Genomic DNA, 20719 nt, shown 5'->3' with positions numbered 1-20719 from the left:
TTGTGAAAATTGAACCAAATCGTGTCAAAATTTTACAGCATATATTATAAATAAAATACTATCAAACGTTTTTATTCAAATATGACTGTTCTATAAATATTTTAATTAATGTAGCTAAGTGTATGTAAAGGGCCCATATAGCCGAGGCGGTAAACGCACGGGTATTCAGCATGACCATGCTGAGGGTGACGGGTTCGATTCCCGGTCGGTCCAGGATCTTTTCGTAAAGGAAATTTCCTTGACTTCCTTGGGCATAGAGTATCTTCGTGCCTGCCACACGATATACACATGCAAAATGGTCATTGGCAGAGGAAGCTCTCAGTTAATAACTGTGGATGTGCTCATAGAACACTAAGCTGAGAAGCAGGCTTTGTCCTAGTGAGGACGTCACGCCAAGAAGAGGAGAGAGGAGAGGAAGTGTATGCAACAGTGACATGGGGAGACTTGATCCCTCGAGGATTACGCATACATCATGCATGTGAAGAATAAAATTCTATTTGGAAGCCTCTATTTACTCGGAATTCTAGTATATTCAATGATAAAACGTGTCAGATAATTATTATTTTATTACACACCATTAAAAGGGGAATTTAAGGAAATCTTATAATTTCAAATACACCGTATGTATCAAAAATGCAAGAAAACTTGAAAAGAAATTGAATAGGAAGCTTCCGGAGTTATTTTCCCTTTAAATCAACCATGTGCACAAAAGGAGATCAGTTGTGACCCATTTTTGAAAAATACATCATAAGACATGCCTCCATAAAAACACAGTTTTGAAAACTTCAACAATAATTTGAAGTCTTTCTGTTGTGTACCAACTTGCAATAGTTGTTTACCTGCCATTCTGTACGAAAAATGGATCTAGTTTTGTGTTTTTCTTAAAGTTACAGGCACATTAAGAAAAAGGGATCAAGTCTCCCCAGTCTCGCCTACGGTCAAATTTTGGTCATACAATTTTTTTCATAACTTAAAACTGCGTACACCAAAATAGCTGATTTTTGGATCAGGTATGGTACATTGCGTGTAGCTTATACCATAAAATTTTCATCAAATTCGGTTAGTATTTGATGAAATGAAACGAAATAGCCAGAAAAAGTTAACCCATTTAATGAAATTTTTTCTGTTCGTTAAGTATGCATGTCAAAATGTTGTGTAAAAATTTCATTCAATTTTATCTAGCCGTTACAAAGTTATATTTTCTTAAGTGGCACACGGTCAGTTTTTTTTTTTAAAGAGAATCGCGCCACTTGGGCGGTGGCTTCTATATTCGTCTGTTTTCCACTGTAACTCAGTCAAATTTGAACCAATTGACACAACTTTTGGAATGTGGTGAGATAGGTATAGTATCTACCCGTGTACAACATTTCAAGTCAATTGGTTCAAAATTGACTGAGTTATAGTGGAAAACAGACGAATATAGAAGCCACCGCCTAAGTGGCGCGATACCCTATTCAAACTGCTACTACTTTGAAAATATTGATACAAAATGGCTCAAAATTTAACTAAGAATATATTTTCATAATAGTATTATACTGTGAAATTTTCATAAGAATCGGAGCAGTATTGGTAGTTTATTTATTTTATTTTATTTTATTTTATTGATGCACAAGGGGGTCATAGGGCCAAGTCTCCAATGCAAGTCCGAGAACTCGCATTGTCCATAACACACCTTTGAATTTGGGAGTAGGCATAGCAACCTCTTTAGCTCTGCGGCTTTTAAGTTTTGCGTGGCCTTAAGGATTGGGAAAGGTGGGAAATCGATGTTGGGTCGCTTGTTTGGGGTAAGCGTTTTGAACATACTGGTTTTGCTCGGTTGCTCTTTCCTATTTTCATTCGATTGTGTTGTTTTTTGTGGCAGGTAGCTGTGATAAATTTTGGTTATGTTCTTGGAATGCTGCTTCTTCCTCATCGCCATCTCCATCGAAATACGATAAGCCTACGTCATTTGCTGTCTGCGGTTTCTAGCAATTCGTCTTCGTAGTCCTTCACTTCACCAGTCCTTTACTTCACCATCTCCTGCTACAATCGCTTCGTCGCTTTCTTTAATTCGGCTCTGTCATTACCAATGTCCTTCCAATTCCAACGAACATCCGTCCATATCCACCGCTTGTCTACCGCTGGATTTCCACGTGAAATAAGGTCTTTCAACTTTTCCCGGGATTTTGTAGATTAGTGCTTTATGCGCTTCCTTTCCTGACACTTCGGAGCACGTAGACATTAGTAGCGCTTTTGGTGATACTTTCACGACGGCCATTCAGAATGGTTCAACGGATGCAGATGCGAAGATCATCCCTGCTGACTAGCAGCGTTCATCAAACTCAGTTGAAGATTAAACTTAAAATATACGAACACGAAGAGTAACAAATATAGACGAACGCGAATATTCTAAAAAAAAAAAAGAATGATCTTCCATCCGATCTTCAAGTGATCCTCACAAGCAACATCTTTCGTTCAGGCACTTTTGAATGTCCGTATGCAACTTGTTCTCACAAGAATTCTGCCTCGACCAAGTTGGCAGAACGCGCCCATACCCCTTTCTGAACCGAAGGGCAGGGGAGCAGTATTGGTAGTTCTATAATCAAAATTGTGATTTACTGTCCATAAATTGCCGAAAATTTACTATGGAGCGCTTTGTACAAAATTTTAAAAAGGCAGGTCGTTGGTTTTATCTATATTTCAACCAATATTTAATGAATTGTGATGAAAATTTTATGGTATAAGCTACATATAATGTACCATTACTGGTCCAAAAATAAGCTATTTTGGTGTATGCAGTCTAAAGTTATGAAAAAAATGGTGCGACCAAATTTTGACCGTACCACCCTTTAATAACACGTTAAGATATTACAAGATCAAATCAATATCAGACAAGATTTGCCTGACATTTTTTTTGAAAATAATAAAATAATGCCTACATCCAGCCTCGAACCTACGACCTTAGGATTCACAGGTGGCGATGCTTACCACACAACGATGGCTCACCGTTGTGAATATCATGGGAATAAAAGCATGAGGTTCCACAGCTCAGAAAGGGGCACATGGAATTTTACTAACATTGAGCCAAGTCTATGGGTGTATGTGTTCCATTACATGCAGAAGAGCTAAAAATTTGTTCTTATGTAGAAATTTTCAGATATTTCGAAAAGAACAAAAAAGTGATAATTGGATTATTATCTTTGAATAACACATCAAAATCACATCGAGCTATGACAGCAAAAATTGTCCGATTTGAGATATGATTTAGATATTGTCGTCTACCCGGGAATGATATATAGAATTATCGTAGTAATCAGGAAGAGAAAACACTTCGACATGGTGTACAACATTTAGGAGGTAACGATGGACAAGCTGAGGAGTTCCTAGGATTTGCGGACGTTATCGATATCAACGAAATTGACTTTCGGGCTGTGGAAGAATGCAGTTGTCCAGATAGTGCTTGATGTTTTTGAGAGTAACGCAGCACCTTACTATATAATAAAAAGTAAAAAAAAAAAAAATTGAAAAAAAAACAGAAATATAAAATAGACCTTTAGCTTTCTTTGGTGGGTGACTTAGGGATAGCTGAGAAGCAGGCTTTGTACACCGAAAAGAAGAAGAATAAGCTTTAGGCATCTTTCGAGGCATACTGAAATAGATATCATTCGCGTCAACCTGCTAACAGGGATGGAAATGCTCTCAACGTGAAGCAACTCGCGTGTGAAAACCCAACAAATGATTTAGGGGAACAAAGCCCAAAATGCCAAGATGCGGTAAAATCGCCCAACTCATGAAATCATTCCTGCATGGGACTTGGTCATTACTATAGTCAGGGGTTCTCAAACTTTTTCAGCTTGCGACCCACTTTTGATTTTCAAAGAATTTGGCGGCCCACCAGCACGGACATTAATAATATAAGTCATTTTTTGCAAATTTAGACTGCCTTTTACATTGTAAAATGCATTTTATCATTTTCATAGGTTATGATAAACTAACGTCACATAACCCTCAAACTTAAAAAAAGATGTTTTTCGTTTATTTATAGTGCTCTTTTAGTTTTTTGGATAAGTCTAAGAAAGGTTAAGATACCCCAGTTTGCAGCATCAGGTAAATCTTAATCTTGGCTTAATCTGTCTCCAGATATAGTGGTAAATTTATGTTTTTGTAGAACTTTAAAATCTACTTTAAAATTACATATTCACAGCAACGGGGTGAACATCAAGTAGTTTTAAGAATTATAGTACTGCTGGATGGTAAGATGAGTTCTCTTGAAATTTTTAATGATATCCTTCATACGCTCTCTTTTTTTTTTTTTAATCACTTTTCAGTTGTACGGGTAATGTTCAGATCATCGACATTCATCTGAATTTCACAGAAGTTTAGCTTTACTGAAGTTCGGTAAAGGTAAGGTAAGAGACGAACCAGCCAAGGGCCGAAAGTCTTAATAAAGGTAAGGTTTCTTATCAAAGATTGGTGATTTTTTGCTGGTTTTTGGCATTTCTATTTTTTTTTTGATATTTTAAATGCTGAAACTAGCGTGTAAGATTAACAGAAAATGCTAGCTGCAAGCAACAACTTGAACTCATTTTTTATCGAGAAAACAAGTAAAATCTAAAATTTTGCCCTAATCTTAAAACTTCCTATTGAATACTCATAGTTTTAGAATCGATTTCAGAACGCAGACAGTTGTTTCAATATTTAATATACTCCAGCCAAGACTTTTAATACAAAATTTAAACGCACAAGTATTCAGCATGACCATGCTGAGGGTGACGGGTTCGATTCCCGGTCGGTCCAGGATCTTTTCGTAAAGGCAATTTCCTTGATTTCCTTGGGCATAGAGTACCCAAGTAACACACATGTTATATAAAAGTTACGACAGCGCAAGTTTTGGTTGCATAGAAGTTTATTTTACGTAATTTCAACACAATGCTAGAATTACGTAAAATAAACTTCTATACAACCAAAACTTGCGCTGTCGTAACTCTATTATAACATGTGTGTTGCTTGGGTATCTTCGTGCCTACCACACGATATACACATGCAAAATGGTCATTGGCAGAGGAAGCTCTCAGTTAATAACTGTGAAAGTGCTCATAGAACACTAAGCTGAGAAGCAGGCTTTGTCCCAATGAGGACGTTACGCCAAGAAGAGTAGGAGAACCACTAAAAATCAGCCCGCGACCCACCAGTGGGTCGCGACCCATAATTTGAGAAACGCTGCTATAGGTGAATGGTGTCAAGATATGTTTGCATCGAACAATCTTCTAGAAGCTAGGCCACCAAACCCACGAAAAATCTTTTGATTTCCCAATGAAAATTGGCAGCTTCCGGGTTTTCGTGCTTGCAATTAAGGTTTTCTGGTGATTTTATTACCAGCCAAGTGTTTCCAACGAGATTGAGGCACACATGGAGACGCATGGTTGATGATGTCTACGCTTTCCATGTTAGGGGTCATTCAAATATTACGATCATCGTTTTGCAGGGAGGGGGGTAACACTCCATTTTTTGAGTATACGAAAAAAGCGTGACAGAGGGGGGAAAAGGAGTTGGAAAAGCCCGAAAAATGATGGACGTAAATTTTGAATCTTTTCATGAAGTGGCATCTTACGCCATAGCAGATGGTCTTTTTGCACCACTTCCGTTTTATGAATCAGTATTTAAAATCGCTAAAAATCGATGAGAATGCAATAGTTTAGTGAATAGTTTTGCTGAAGTATCGAGCAAATATTGTTTAGTTGCTCTTACCACTTTGAAAGCCTAACAAATGTGGCTAATTATCATTGAAAACGATGAAACTTTGAAAAATGGCATTTTACCCCACTCTACCCTACTCACAGTTCCGAGAGTAAGCCGTGTGTGAGTTTTTTCGCACCCGCTTGCTTCATGAGTATGAAGCAAAACAAAACAAAAACACTCAAAGAGTTTTTATTCGCGAAGAACGGTTTTAATTTTAATAGCAAAATAATAAATATCCATCAGAGAACAATGTTTTGTGCTTCATTGTTCCTGAAAAGCAGAACTGTCAGCCGTATTAAAATGAAAAGTGCTCAGAGCGGCTTCGCGAATCGAAGACGAATGCGTACCAGCTTCGTTAGGTTAGCTTTGCATTTGTGTCTGCGTAGCTGCATCCTCACAATTTTCCATCCCAACCTTCTAATATTTTGCTATTTTTTTTTCTAAAGAACATGTCGTTTTTTTAACTATTTTGTCGGGATATTGACATACACAACACTGACATTCAGATTATCAATGAGCATTGAGCAATAATGCTCAACTCTCAAGTACCAAGCATAGCTAACGTATATTGGGCCAAACGTCCATTCAGCCAAAGGTCCAAATGGGGTATTATCTTATAAAATATTCAAAGCAAATATTACAAGAATTGAAGTCAGTTCACACACAAAAATTCCCATAAGTTCAAAGCGAAGTTTTTATAAGAGTCACATAAGAGCGAAGTTTTTAATAAGAGTCATATAATAAGGTAAATAAGTAAATAAAAAGTTTGCATTTTAAGACCTAGGATAGGATGTGACAACAGGAATTCGCCTGCCTTGTTATTTTTTTCGTTCGATCTCGTGATCAAGTGCTGCCACTTTACTTTAATCCAAATCTTTCATACAATTTAAATTTGAAGAATGAAATTTGGATGCACATTTTACACCGTAAATCACAATTTGCAATTGAAATAGCATAACTTGCAAGTAAAATTGCATTCAAACGAGAAATCTTTCCATTAAAGCAAAAAATATACCAACAATTCTATTATTTTGTACCAAATCAATGGTTTGTATCAATACTCAGCCATGAGAATGATTGTAGGTTGATTTACATTTGAAAGCTGACATATTTGAGTCGATTCAACTTGAATAGCAAAATACATTGATTTTGAATATTGCTATCACGTGCTTAACCTGCAAACTAGCAACACGGCCAAACCAACAACAAAGCGATCTGATCGCAACAAACGATTATTAATTTCGACCAATCAGCGACTGGTCTCCGTTTGACAGCAAAATGGTCTCAAATCGGCTGACGACGTGACGCATCGTATCCTAGTTTTAAGACATATAAATGTTGTTTACTTACAATTAGCAACCGCCGAATGTGAAATCTGTGAACAATAGAAAAAAATCGTTAAAAATGATCACAATTCAATTAGGCTGATATAAATTTATTTTTCTCTTTTTGTCCCCCCCCCCCTTCAAAAATTTTTGGCTGGATTTTGCATTTTGAGGGGGCAGACAAAAAATATTTATCAAAATTTCGGGTTTTGCTAAAAATTCTTTAACAAATCCGATGAGTTTTTAATATTTTTCAGATTAAATGCTTTATTATTTTTATCCCCCCCCCCCTCGACCAGCCGAAGGGTGGTGGGACAAAAAGTGAAATAAATATTTGTAACGGCCTTAATGAACATATAATAGCAATTATACATGAAACCAATCTGAAGATTGCTCTAACTGTCTCGTTTCTTCGAAACGCTTTGATTTGTCATATGATTTTATTGGAATACACATCAAACACGTCAATGGATTTAATTGCAATTACGCTAATTAAGTTAAATGGGGTTGTCCATGCCGCCAAGGATTCCACTGTGCAATCATACCCCTGACATTGCTAAGTATCGATTCTCCCAGGATCTTCATGCACATTGCACATGTCCATCCACTCGTCATTCAATATGATGGCATTCTTAAAACGAAGGAACATATCCCATCCAGACCAAGTGCAGATGCATTTTCTAAAAATAGGATGACTCGTAACGTATCGGGAATCGCAAACTGGAATCATGACGAAGAAGAGTGCTGATGAGCAAAACGGGTGTGCTACCAGTCAGTCGCAGTTGTCCCCCGGACGACATATATTTTGAATTTTATCGCATAATTTCAACGATGATCAAGTGCCTGGCTTAGACGGTGACACCAACATAAAGTGCGACTTGGAAGCATGCTTGTTGTAAGGCATATTTATTGAATAGGAATTTAATTGAGTCAATGTCAAATTAGATGACATTGGCATAAGCAAGTATTTGGGATAACTTATGGACCACGAGTCGCATTATGGCGGGAACGATGAGCATAGTAAAGATCCCAAGAAACATGTAGATAGCCAGTTAGTTTTACAGAGATTTTAAGAACCGTCACGAAAAATTAAACCTTTAATTTGGATTTTATTATGGTTCTAAGAATCTCTTGCAGTCTATTTGACTAAAAAATGTTACTTGGGATACCTATGCAATATTTCTACATTAAATGAATTTAATGTTATTAAGAAATGTTATTCGATTTCAGATTTGTAACAGTTCCGTGACACTTCTTGTGTCTCACTCTTGTTGTTTCTTTTTCTTAACGATTTTTATTGGCCTTTTCCGCGAAACTTGAAGCTCGAGCTTAAAAGTTCATGAATGGCTAGTTCAGCTTTCCAAAGACACAAAAAACCCAACTATGACTCATATGTTTTGGACAGCTCATCGAATGCAATGGGATGAGGGACGGAACGCTTGATTTTCCGTGGCAAAACACGCCACTAAGCCTAACACGAATACAAATGCTCATCAAACCGCGTGGCTCAAACAAAAAAAATCTTCAGACACAGAGTGTGTATACGGCAGCTATACCCAAGGAAAATTACTGGAGCGAAAACAAAATATATCACTTCAATTTAGCTCCATTCGATACTGCTGCATGTTTACTTGTTCCGCGTGGTACTCTTGTGTCTCGTTTCGTTCTTTTTCTATTTCGCTCTCAGTTCGAGCGTTTCCAGAAGAACCGAACCTACCTACCGACAGTCCTAGCGAGGGATTGACTGTCTTGGGATTTTGAGTTGCATTTTTGGAATGGGGGAGTGTTTGCCGGTTTTACAAACGCGACACCACATCACAAGACCCGAGAAGGCCCGGCACGGCAATAGCAAATGTCACTTGAATAATCGCCTCTCGTGCTGCTTGATGTCTGTTTCCCGGGGGGAATTGATGTTAATATTGTGTAAATGGGTGAAATCGTAGTTGTTAGGCCCACGGTGACAAATAGAGTTTTCAATTAAAATTGCTTTATTAGGTCAGTGAACAGCTGAACAAATTAAATTTGAAACTAATGGTTGTAAATTTCTAATTGCTCTTTAGATAAGGAATTAAAATGTGATCCCAAGTAACAATTTGAACTCAATATCGCTTTTTAGTAGTTTAGTTTAAGTCAAAGTCAGAAGATGGCGGGTTCGATTTCCGTTCCGGTCGGGAAAAAATTCTCGACACCCTGGGCTTAGTTTACCATTGTCCTGTCTCACAATATACAAATTCATGCAATGGCTGGCAAAAAAGCTCTTCAATTAACTGTGGAAATGCTCAAAGAACACTAATTTGAAGAGAGGCAGGCCAAGTTCCAGTGGGAATGTAAAGCCATAAAAAAGAAAAAGAAGTCATTTTTTGCTTCCTCAAGAGTAATTGATCTGGAATAAAATTCATCTGGAATAGGCTTGATGTTATCGACTGAATTTTGCCAAAAATCTTAATTCTTCGCTGAAATCGAGCTGCTGACCAAGTACTTTCTGTTGAAGTTGTACGAGAATTTGGAGGAATCTTGCCGAAGAAGGCGCCATGCATTCTGCAAATTCTTCGTTGCAAATGGGTCAAGTTTGCTCAAGTGTTGGCTGATCCAAACATCTACTTTTTGTGTTTCTCGTACACCGAAGTGTACTGAAAGGCTAATGTTCACTCAAAAAACGAATTTTCGATAGAAGGCTCGGAGGGTCAAGTCACATATACCAATCTAGTCGGTTCGACGAATTGAGATGATGTCTGTATGTGTGTATGTATGTATATCTGTAGCAAAAAAAGTTCACTCATTTTAAGGCACTTTTCATTGGCCGATTTTCCGGATTATAGCTTGAATCGAAACGGAATTTTACCGCATTATTTGCTATTAAAGTTGGTTCGGATCGGTCGAGGCGTTCCGGAATTATGGCCATTTCAGTGATCCGAACCAGCACCGGTGGAATTGGCCTTATATAAATCTGAACCAAACCCCATCATGCGACACATCAAACTGCGGAAATTTTTGTAACCTTTAGCATGGTTGACAATTTAATGCGGAAAAGAACACAGGAGACCAGAAAGTTAACTGAGTTTTAGGCTCTAAAACCATACAATATGGGTATATTTGGTATGAGGAAGCCCAAGAATATCCAAGATGGCCTAAAATCCAAGATGAAGGCTCTAATTTCAATATGGCGACTGTTTAATGGAGGCTAGGACCTTTTTTATAGAAAATTTTAGAGAAAATCTGCAACAGATACCCAAGAGGTGGTTCCTCGGGTGATGTGGGGATCGACCCACTAAAAACTCATTCTCTCTCTTCCTTACCTTCGCGGTACGCCCGTTAGGGATGACTTCGAGAAGGGGGGGACCGTACATGAGTACACTCTAATAGTAAGCGTTCCACCAGCTACCGCCTTAAGTTGTTCAATCTCCCCTGGAGGCTCGGGTCCTGGTTAGTACTTAGACTACCCATTGAACTCAAGCTCCTGGATGGGGAAGGGGGGCCAACTCAACAAGCTGTTGTTCGGCTCGCCATTTACTCTGTAGTTCAAGTACGATTCGAGAAACCGTGGAAGTAACGGAGTCCCACTTGTCCGCCCCCATACACATCCTTTCAACAATGTTGTCAGGCGTGATATCTCTGCCGCATACCTCCTGCATACTCGACCTTTGCTCCACGAAACGTGGACATTCGAAGAGCACATGCTCCGCGGTCTCGTCGCAGTCTGCACACTCCGGACATGCGGGGGAGCCTGCATGTCCGAATCTGTGCAGATACCACCTAAAGCACCCATGGCCTGACAGAAAATGAGTCAAGTTAAAATTCACCTCGCCATGGGGCCTGCTCGTCCATATGGACACGCTCGGTATGAGCCTATGTGTCCATCTACCCTTGCTGGAGGAATCCCATTCCCTCTGCCACTTCAGCATAGACGAGGTTCTGGCGATACGCCTCGCGCCTCTTATGCCGCGTCGCTCGAAACATTCTTCATCCTCTGCCACCACTAAAGCTATGGGCATCATGCCCGCTAGCACACATACCGCGTCCTTTGAGACCGTGCGGTATGCGCTCACCACCCTAAGGCACATCAGCCTGTGGGTACTCTCAAGTCGCTTCACGTTTCGAATAACCACTAGCGCCTTCGACCATGCAGCGGCGCCATACTGTAGTATGGAGGCCGTTACTGCCGCGAGCAGCTTACGCTTACTCGAGACTATTGCCGAGCTATTTGACATTATCTTTGACAATGTCATAATCGCCAGCGTGACGACCGCGCAATAGCGGATTCCCGTTCGCTTCTTTTGGAGCGCTATCTCGTCCGTTTTGGTTACAGCCCTAATAGTCCACCTAAACGTCCACCGTCGACTGACCCTTCCGGAAGCCGAACTGGTTATCCCAGAGACCAGAGTCATCGGATTTCTCGGTATAGACCATCAGCCTCGAAAGAATGATCCGTTCCAACAGTTTTCCGGCGGTGTCCAGCAGGCAGATAGGTCTGTATGCCGACGGGTCGCCAGGTGGCTTCCCGGGTTTGGGCAGTAGAACCAATCTTTACCTTTTCCACCTCGCCTCTGTCTAGGCACATCTGCATAGCCATTCTGAACATGTCAGGCTTAGCCTCGATGGCCGTCTTGATGGCTAATGTCGGGATACCGTCTAGACCCGGAGCCTTGTTCAACTTAAGCGACTTCGCTATTGCAATGAGTTCGTCGTTCGTCACCGGGGCTACCTCGCTATGGCCGGTTTGGCTATAGGGAACGGGGGCCCATGGTCTTGTATCGTGGCGCGGGAACAACGTTTCTACGATCTTCTGCAGCATCTCTGGGGAGCGTTCTGGGGGTGCTGACGCGCCCTTCGTTTTGGCCATAACTACTCTGTAGGCATCACCGGGGCTACCTCGCTATGGCCGGTTTGGCTATAGGGAACGAGAGTGGAGGTTAGGACCTGAAACCATGCAATATGGGTATATTTGAAATGGGCAAGAAGTCTTGATTCCAAAAATGGCGACCAGAGTATCCAAGATGGCGGTCTAAAATTCAAGATGGCGGCTCTAAATTCAAGATGGCTGCTGTTTAATGGAGTATTAGGACCTAAAACCATGTAATATGGGTATATTTGAAGATATCCAGAGTCCAGAATATCCAAGATGATGGTTCAACATTTAAGGCGGCTGTTTATTGGAGTTTTAGGCTCTTAAACCATGCAATATAGGTATATCTTGTATTGGAAAGAAGTGTGGAGTCCAAAAATGATGAATAAAATATCCAAGATGGCGACCAAAAAATAAGATGGCGTCTCAAAATTCAACGTGGCGGCATAAACTTCAAGTTGGCGGCTGTTTAATGAAGGTTTAGGCTCTAAATCCGTTCAATATGGATATATTTGGTATGGGGAAGACAACCGGAGTTTAAAAATAGCGACCATTATATCCAAGATGGCGTCTCAAAATTCAAAATGGCGGCTGTTTACTGGAGTTTTGGGCTCTGAAACCATTCAATAGGGGTGCATCTGGTCTGGGGAAGAAGTCTGGATGCCAAAAATGACGACCAGAATTTCTAAGCTGCCAGACTTTAATCCAAAATTGCGGCTCGAAATTCAAGATTGCGGCTGTTTTTCAAGAGTTTAGGGCTCAAAAATCAAAAGCCAGATAACGATATGTTATATCTGATGCAATGAAATGGATTTCTGTTAAACGTATGAAAGTGCGATATTCATCAGCATGTCACTTGAGTTGTGTTGAAATGTGTTTTCGAAGGCACGAGAAAGGCGCCATCACCGTTAGGTGGATAAAGTAGGGGTTTTTTTTTTTTTAAAGACACGGACACCGTCTTCAGCCAGAGGCTGTACAGACTGAACGAAACTTTAACACTAGACAACGGATACACGGAGCATGCACCAGTGGAGATACGGGGAAGAAACTATTCTCACGAAAAGTTTCATCGACCGGAGCGGGAATCGAACCCTCACCCCACAGCATGATGCGATTAGAAGCTTGGTGACCCTAACCGCACGGTTACGAGGCTCCACATATATATTTTCTATATGCGCTTACAACATGTTCTACAAAGTTGTATATTTGGAGCAACTTTGCGGGTTCTTTTTTTTAGCACTGTCCATAAACCACGTAGACCAAAATTTGGCGATCTCAGACCGTCGTAGACTTTTGTCATTACAAATATTTTGAAATTTGTATGGATCGTGGATTTTGGCTAGACCAGCTGCTCTTAAAAACGATCCCTTTGAAATTTTGTATAGAATTTTTAAAATCCGATTTATTTTCACGAAGTACAAAATGTGTGTTTTTGAATGCTCTAAAAGTGCTCAAAACAAAGTATTGCAAAAAACAACGCATGAGATTATATTGAATTAAAATCGATTTTTGTACGTACAGGGGATAGACAAAATGATCGGGACAGGCAAAATTTTCATTTTTCAAAAAATGTTCAATTAGCTGTAACTTTTCGACGATGCATAAAATATTCTCAAATTTATACTGTGAGTTCATCAACTAGTTGTGTATCAGTGGTCCAAATTTGAAAAAGATCGGGCCATTCTTCACCAAGTTATAAAGATTCTTGGAAAAGGTAAAATTATTCGAAAGCAAAATTTGAGAAAACCGTTGACTTAACTTAAAATTCTTAACACGGAAGAAAATTATAACGATTAGATTATTTTTCTAATAAAACACCAAATTATCCAAAACTTCAACAACGTTTCAAAATTCACGATGCAAATTATAGTTCATTTAAGTTCCCTCTAATTGACCTATATATAATTGTGTTTTGAAAGAAAGTAACGACATAGCCGCCAATAAATTGAAAAAATAATGGAATACATATTAAAAATAGACCAATTTGCTAAAAAATCGTGAAAAAAGTTCTAGTTAAGTCAAATGTTTTCCAGAGTTTATTATATAAGTCATGAATGGCCAAAATTTCATTGTAATCTGTTCATTAAATACGGAGATATAACAGCTCAAAGTTAGCTATTGGATAATTTTACCTTTTTCAAGAATCTTTATAACTTCGTGGAAAATGTTCCGAACTTTACCAAATTTGGACCACTGATACACAACTAGTTGATGAATTTGCAGTAAAAATTTGAGAATATTCGATGCACTTTTCAAAAAGTTACAGCTAGTTGAACATTTTTTGAAAAGTGAAAATTTTGCCTGTCCCGATCATATTGTCTATCCCCTGTAGAACGATTTAGCCATTTCGAACACCTATGTACACGACGGATGTATCCAAGTAGCTTGGTTATTGGGCATTCTTTACATATTAGAATCAATGTTTGCTTATAATATCATTACAAACTATACTCAATAAAGAATACCGATAAGCTATTGTTAATTATGTTGCCTTAGTAGGCTGTTTCGCTAACACCAACATTTATCAATGATTGACATAGCAATACATTGTTCTGGATATTTTTAGAGCATGAAAAACTCACAATTTTGCTGAAGATGCCAAGTTTGTATCTATCAGCACATCAGGTTTTTAGAGTTATGATTCAAAACTCATAAGCTTTTAACATAAAAAAGGGTGTCCAGCCACTTGGCCGAATGCCATCTAACCGAAAGGGTCATTTGGCCGAATGCCGTTTGGCCGAAATATGATCAAAATAATTAGAAGTGCAGAAAAACTCTGGGTAACATTTCTGCTGTCAATATGGTCATCAGAAATATTTCCTTCCTTCAATCATAGGCTATTCCTTATAGTTTAACCATTAAGAGTTTAGTAGGCGTTGAAACAGTGAATATTTTTGTTAGAGATTTTTCCTTCTTTGGTTGGTACTTTCGAATTATAGTGACAGTGGCATGATCATTTATGTTCATCACTTCCTTTTCGGCCGAACGGCATTCGGCGGAATGGCGTTCGGCCAAAAGGCATTCGGCCAAATGACGTTCCGCCAAATGACCCGCAACCCATAAAAAGTACTCGCAGTATTCTTCACTATAAAAAAAAAACAGAGTACGATCTTTTCAATGTCACTAAACGATTGAAAATCCGCTTGCTCCTTTTTGAGATATGATTTTTTTAAAAAGTTTTTTAGAAGTATAAAAATGCTAATACCTTTTTAACAATGAGAGATCGAACATTGAGATCCTCATAAAAATATGCGTCTTTGATAGTTCCAAAAATGCTCAAAACAAAGTTTTCACGTGAAACAAATTGATTAAAAGTAAGAAAACTGAATTTCGAGATTGACCCTAACATATTTTTTTCAATAATTCATGAGTTAGGAATCATAAGAGATAGAGTTCACCTACAATTTTGTAGAATATTTTGAAAAAATATCTACAATAATTGAAAAGAGATGTTTGGATCAGCAAAACTAGAGGAGCCACCTAATTTACAATAACATGGAAAAGGCTAAACAATAAGAAGAAACCTTCCCAAAGACATCATGTGTCAAAAAGTAAAAGTTTTGGCACAAACATTTTTGTCTTCGTAAATACGGCTCTCTACCCATTGCATTGTGCGCACTTTAACCACTTGTTACATTTCCGATGGATTTTGGCGCGCTGATTCCGAATCTGACTTCGAAATGGCTATAACACGTACAGTTTTTGAGAAAAATAGGGGTTTATTCACAAAATATCATAATTTCAAAGAAAATAAACCATGGTCTTTTTATCTGCTCATCATAACCAATATTATTCAAAAGATTTCAATCCACTGATTCATAATCTGACCTGTAACAAGTAAAACTTTTGAGAAAATAGGATTTTATTCACAAAATACCATATTTCCATATTCCATCTGATCAAATCAAACATTTGTATGTAAACAATTTCAATCTGCTAATCTAACCCCTGAACTTCTGTACAGATTTTGAAAGAAACACTTTCCATATAATAATCTAAACAGATTTTTTACTGCAATTTTTAAAATTATTATTGAACTGGAAAATTGCATTTAGAGGCTGTCCGTATATTACGTAAGTGAAATCACACGGTTTTACGACGCCCCCTTCCTTCCTTGTAAGTTTGTTTTGTATGATTAATGAACAGCTTCTAACTAGATCGTAACAGATTGTATTTAATTTTCTCAAAAATGTACATGTTACAGAGATTCTTAGGTCAATCTCCGAATCAGTGGATGAAAATCTATTGAATATAAATATTGATTATAATTGGCAAAATTTAAAAAAAAATATGGGTAATTCTCGCTGAGACCGGTCCACTATTTACACCATGTCTTCAAAAATGTTTAAGGTGCCGATTATCTGAAAGCCCTTGCCTATAAAGTAAGAAAAATGCATTTGGTTACTTAAATTGATGGACCCCCCGTTAGTTAGAGCTACAACAATTTTTGCAGACCCCTCGATTTTGATCGAACCGTTATAACTCGAAAGTTTCTCCAACAACCTCAAAACGAATTGTTGTTGAAAAGAGGAAAGAAAGAGCTACTATTTACAATAATAAATAGATGGGTCGGCCATATTGATTTTGGCCGCCATCTTGGGTTTTTATACCAAAACATTTTTTTCACCATGAGGGCAACCACCGATTTTCAAAATTTTTGCATCAATTGAAAGCTGGGACATTTATACATAACATATCAAAAAATTAGAGATGTCTTTTTCTTCTTTCAAAAGTTATCTGCCGTTTTGTAAATCATACCACTTTTGCGCACTGGGCCCGGTGTCGGCCGTTTACATAAATGCAGCGTTATTTCACAGTGTTTACGAACACGAATTTGAATTCTGAACCCACTAATGGAAAGATGAAGGTTTAAGCTTTTCAAAACACTAAAAAAGTTAGAAAAACAATGCCCGCATTATTGAGAAACAGTCAAAAAAGGAAACGAACCTCCGATTTGGCCAAATTTTGCGGCACGCGCCTTTGTGTATACATGCAGGCGTAAACTCTGATGCTGTTGCATGTCGTTGCCGGTGCGCTTGGAATTGTATGGAGAAAACGTGGCTTAATTTACAAAACTGCAGATAACTTTTGAAAGAAGAAAAAGACATCTCTAATTTTTTGATTTGTTATGTATAGATGTCACAGCTTTCAATTGATGTAAAAATTTTGAAAATCGGTGGTGCCCTGATGGTGAAAAAAAATGTTTTGATATAAAAATCCAAGATGGCGGCCAAAAACAATATGATTGACCCAACTTTTATTATTGTAAATAGTAGCTCTTTATTTCCTCTTTTCAACAGCAATTCGTTTTGAGGTGGTTGTTGGAGAAACTTTCGAGTTATAACGGTTTAAGTGAGCCACCATTCGATCAAAATCGAGGGGTCTGCAAAAATTGTTGTGGCTCCAACTAACGGGGGGTCCATTAAATTGAGTAACCAAATGCATTTTCTTATTTTTTAGGGGAGGGCTTTCAGAAAATCGGCACCTTAAACATTTTTGAAGATAAGGTGTAAATAGTGGGCCGGTCTCAGCGAGAATTACCCATATTTCATTTTCTATGAAAATATTAAATTTTGTGAATAAACCCCTATTTTTCTCATAAATTTTATGTGTTAAAGAAATTCTTAGGTCAGATTCTGAATCAGTGGGTCAAAATCTATTGAATATAAATAGTTATAAGCAGATGAAAAATTTAAAATTAAAAAGACAATATTTTATTTTCTATGAAAACATGAAATTTTGTGAATAAAACCCCATTTTTTTTCAAAAACTGTACGTGTTAAAGAAATTCTTAGGTCAGTTTCCGAATCAATATGAAAATCTTTTGAATATAAATATTGGTTTTGATGACCAGACGGAAAATTGCAAATTGTACAGAAAATTTTATGCAAATATGATATTTTGTGAATAAAAACCTATTTTTCTCAAAAATTGTACGTGTTAAAGGAAATTCGAAATCAAATTCGGAATCAGCGGGTCAAATTCGATTGGTAATGGAACAAATAGTCAAAGTGCGTGAAAAAAGTTTCAGTTTTGTCGACTAGTGTTATACTCATTCGATGAAGAGTAGAGCTTTCCATCAACACCATCAAGTTTAATGTGCCAAAATGCCTAATCATAGTCATTTGAGGACATTAATTTTGACTACGTGCCCAAGCACGGAAAACTGTTCCAACCACCATCATTTAGCTTACTTTTCTAAAAAAAACTGTTTTATAATGCACCCTTAGGAGACAAGCTTCACAAGTAGATAGGTATTTTCAGATCTACTAGATCCCAAAAGGTCTTTAAAACCACAATAAAATCCGAATAAGATAATTCAGGCTTTATGACGATTCTCAGAGTTTCTCGAGACCAATCAAACTTCAAATGGTTCCTTGACCTAGACCGAACCAGCTACATTCTATATTCTGCAATTCACTTGTAAAATCACACCACATCTGGCATTGTCCCCGGATGCAACGAATTGTGATCCTGTTTGTGTACATACATTCCAACCGATAGACACAGGACCTTGCCCTTTATGGCAATCCTTACCGGCGGCGACAAACGGATACTGCGCACTGAATCCCTCTTCTTTGTCGGTAGTGAGTGTTTAACACCCTCTCAAATTGTGGATGAGTAGCTAGGAGGTGTGCTGGGTGGTGAACCCTGCAAAACCCAGTCACTGGGGGTGTGTTTTCGTTGAGTATTGCCATAATTTTGCTATATGTGCAAAATGGGAGAATATTTCTATAACACATGATGATTCACATGAATCGGGCAGACATTGAACTTCATTAAACAGAGCATCCGCGTCGAAAAGGCAATCACACCAACAATGAGATAGTGCTGAACCGTGACTGTCTGTGTTCTTACAACGAAGAACAACGTTTTCATTTCCTCGCCGAACAAGTTGATAAGAGTGCGACAACATCGGATTGTACTCTACGACGAGGTTGAAGGGCGCCGCACTGATGGGATGTGGTGTTATTGATTTTCATCTAGTCAGACCATGCTGTTTTTGAACGAAGCAAAAAAAAATGTTTCTATTGTAGACGCAAACGCATAACTGTATTACTGCCACACTTCGTGCTTCTTCACCATCACCCATCATCATCATCATCATCATAGGAGACTCGCCCCAGTCCCAAGCCATATATCAAGTTTCGCTTACTTGACTTTCTTTTCTCTCCAGCCAGACTGCACGCACTGATTGCAGGTGATTATTATCGATCGTAAACGAATCTACGACGAGGAGCCTATAGGAGGTCTGAACGAGAGATATTCGTCGAGGCACACGCGATCGCCGGCTTTCCACAACAGTAGCGAACACTCGACTCTTTTAGAGAGAGTAGTGCACTGCACACACAAATTGCGAGGAAAAACTTGACTAGCTTTCAGCAATATCGCCACTCGTCTCTATACTGCGCACAGTTGCTCTCAAAATTATTTGGACAAACAAAATTGTTGTTTTTAAACTACTGTAACTTTTATTAGTTTATGTTTCGAACTTGTTGAACAAATACCTTGACTCGATAAAGGTTGGATAATTTATGATTGGCTTTCTCAGTCTTAAAAGTCAGAAGTTTAGACAGGTATTGTTTACTGGTCCGACGTTTCGATTTATTGAATGTGACCTTCTTCAGGGATGACTAGTGTATGTTTTAACATTACAAATAAAACATGGAACAAATACGACACAACTAATTCAATTTATTTACAAAAAGTGAAGTTGTGAATTAGAACAAATTCAAGGTATCTGTAAAATAGTTTATCAAGTTAGATACATAAATTAAAATAAAAGTTAGAACCGATTAAAACCAAAGCAATTTTAGTTGAAAAAAAAAACCACGCGCTTAATTTTGAGACTAACTGTGCGTCTATTCCTTTCCTTAATACAACGAGAGGGGGATGCAAAGTTTCTTCTTCCACTTTGGTTTTCTTCTTCCAGCACTGCAGTTACACACTTTTGCACATCAGTTATGCTACCGATACTGGAGCTGGTTTTTGCTGCACTTGTTTCACGGCGATGTATGTTGTGAAACGAGATGATGGCTAATTGTTTGATTGACGATCAAAAACCTTGCTAACGGATTGCAACTAAGACGACGACTACGACGGCGGGTGAGGAAATTTAGTATGGTCTCGTCAAAACTGTGTGCGGAACAAGCAACAGCAACACGGGAACTATGGTACGAATTCGGCCACACCTTTTCAAACACAGATGGTGAATGGAGTGGAATTTCCAGAGTGAGCACTGCTGCTCTGGCGGCGAGGGATAATTTCGGTGGTGGTGGTGGTGGCTTGATGTTGTCAGGACGAAAACGTACAGGAACGGAGGACGAGCGATAATCCTTGTTGCTCTGCCAAGTGCAGACTTTTGGCTTTTGCAGTCTTGTGTTGGAACGGTTCCTATAAACGGTATTCTGGCTTTTTGGTCCTAGTTCAAACAAATTTTCAAATCTTGTTTTAGTACGTTGCCGTTCTAAGTATGTATAACTATCTATTCCATATAAAATGTAGAAAATCTTCCATAACAATTATACATGGAAAGACTGCTACTTTTAATTTTACTATTATTGCTGAAACAGCGTTTGAAGATAGGAAGTGCCTGCAAAATTTAACTTTTCCAATGAAATCCAAGCGTACTCCCATTGAAACATGTCTCAGGAAAATCACCAATTGATGAACAACAGTCAACTGTATTTTCTGTTTCATTCGATGTTTCATCAAATAATGCAAAACAATTAAATAATATCGATGAAACATCTTAAACCAATCCATTCGTATGGATTTCATTAAATTTGAGTTCTCTTAAGCTCCAGCTTTTAAGAGGAAATGAAACATTTGA

General features: G+C 38.3%; 1 protein-coding gene across 5 annotated transcripts in view; it reads right to left on the bottom strand.

Moving 5' to 3' along the window:
- LOC109427655 (protein singed) overlaps nt 1–20719 on the bottom strand; it is a 130519-nt gene that overhangs the window by 74271 nt on the left and 35529 nt on the right. For 3 of the 5 annotated variants that reach the window (XM_062845701.1, XM_062845699.1, XM_062845703.1), the window contains exon 2: nt 7069–7093. The exons of 1 other annotated variant lie outside the window; for it this stretch is intronic. The gene's annotated coding sequence lies outside the window, so the exon portion shown is untranslated. Of the gene's footprint in view, nt 1–7068; nt 7094–19042; nt 19293–20719 lie in introns of those variants that run through there. One more of the 5 variants, XM_062845700.1, reaches the window with a different exon arrangement.

This window comes from Aedes albopictus, chromosome 1 (genome assembly GCF_035046485.1).
Source record: "Aedes albopictus strain Foshan chromosome 1, AalbF5, whole genome shotgun sequence".
Taxonomy (NCBI): Eukaryota; Metazoa; Arthropoda; class Insecta; order Diptera; family Culicidae; genus Aedes; species Aedes albopictus.
Note: the sequence above shows the minus strand (reverse complement) of the source record. Positions and strands in the feature narration are given on the sequence as shown.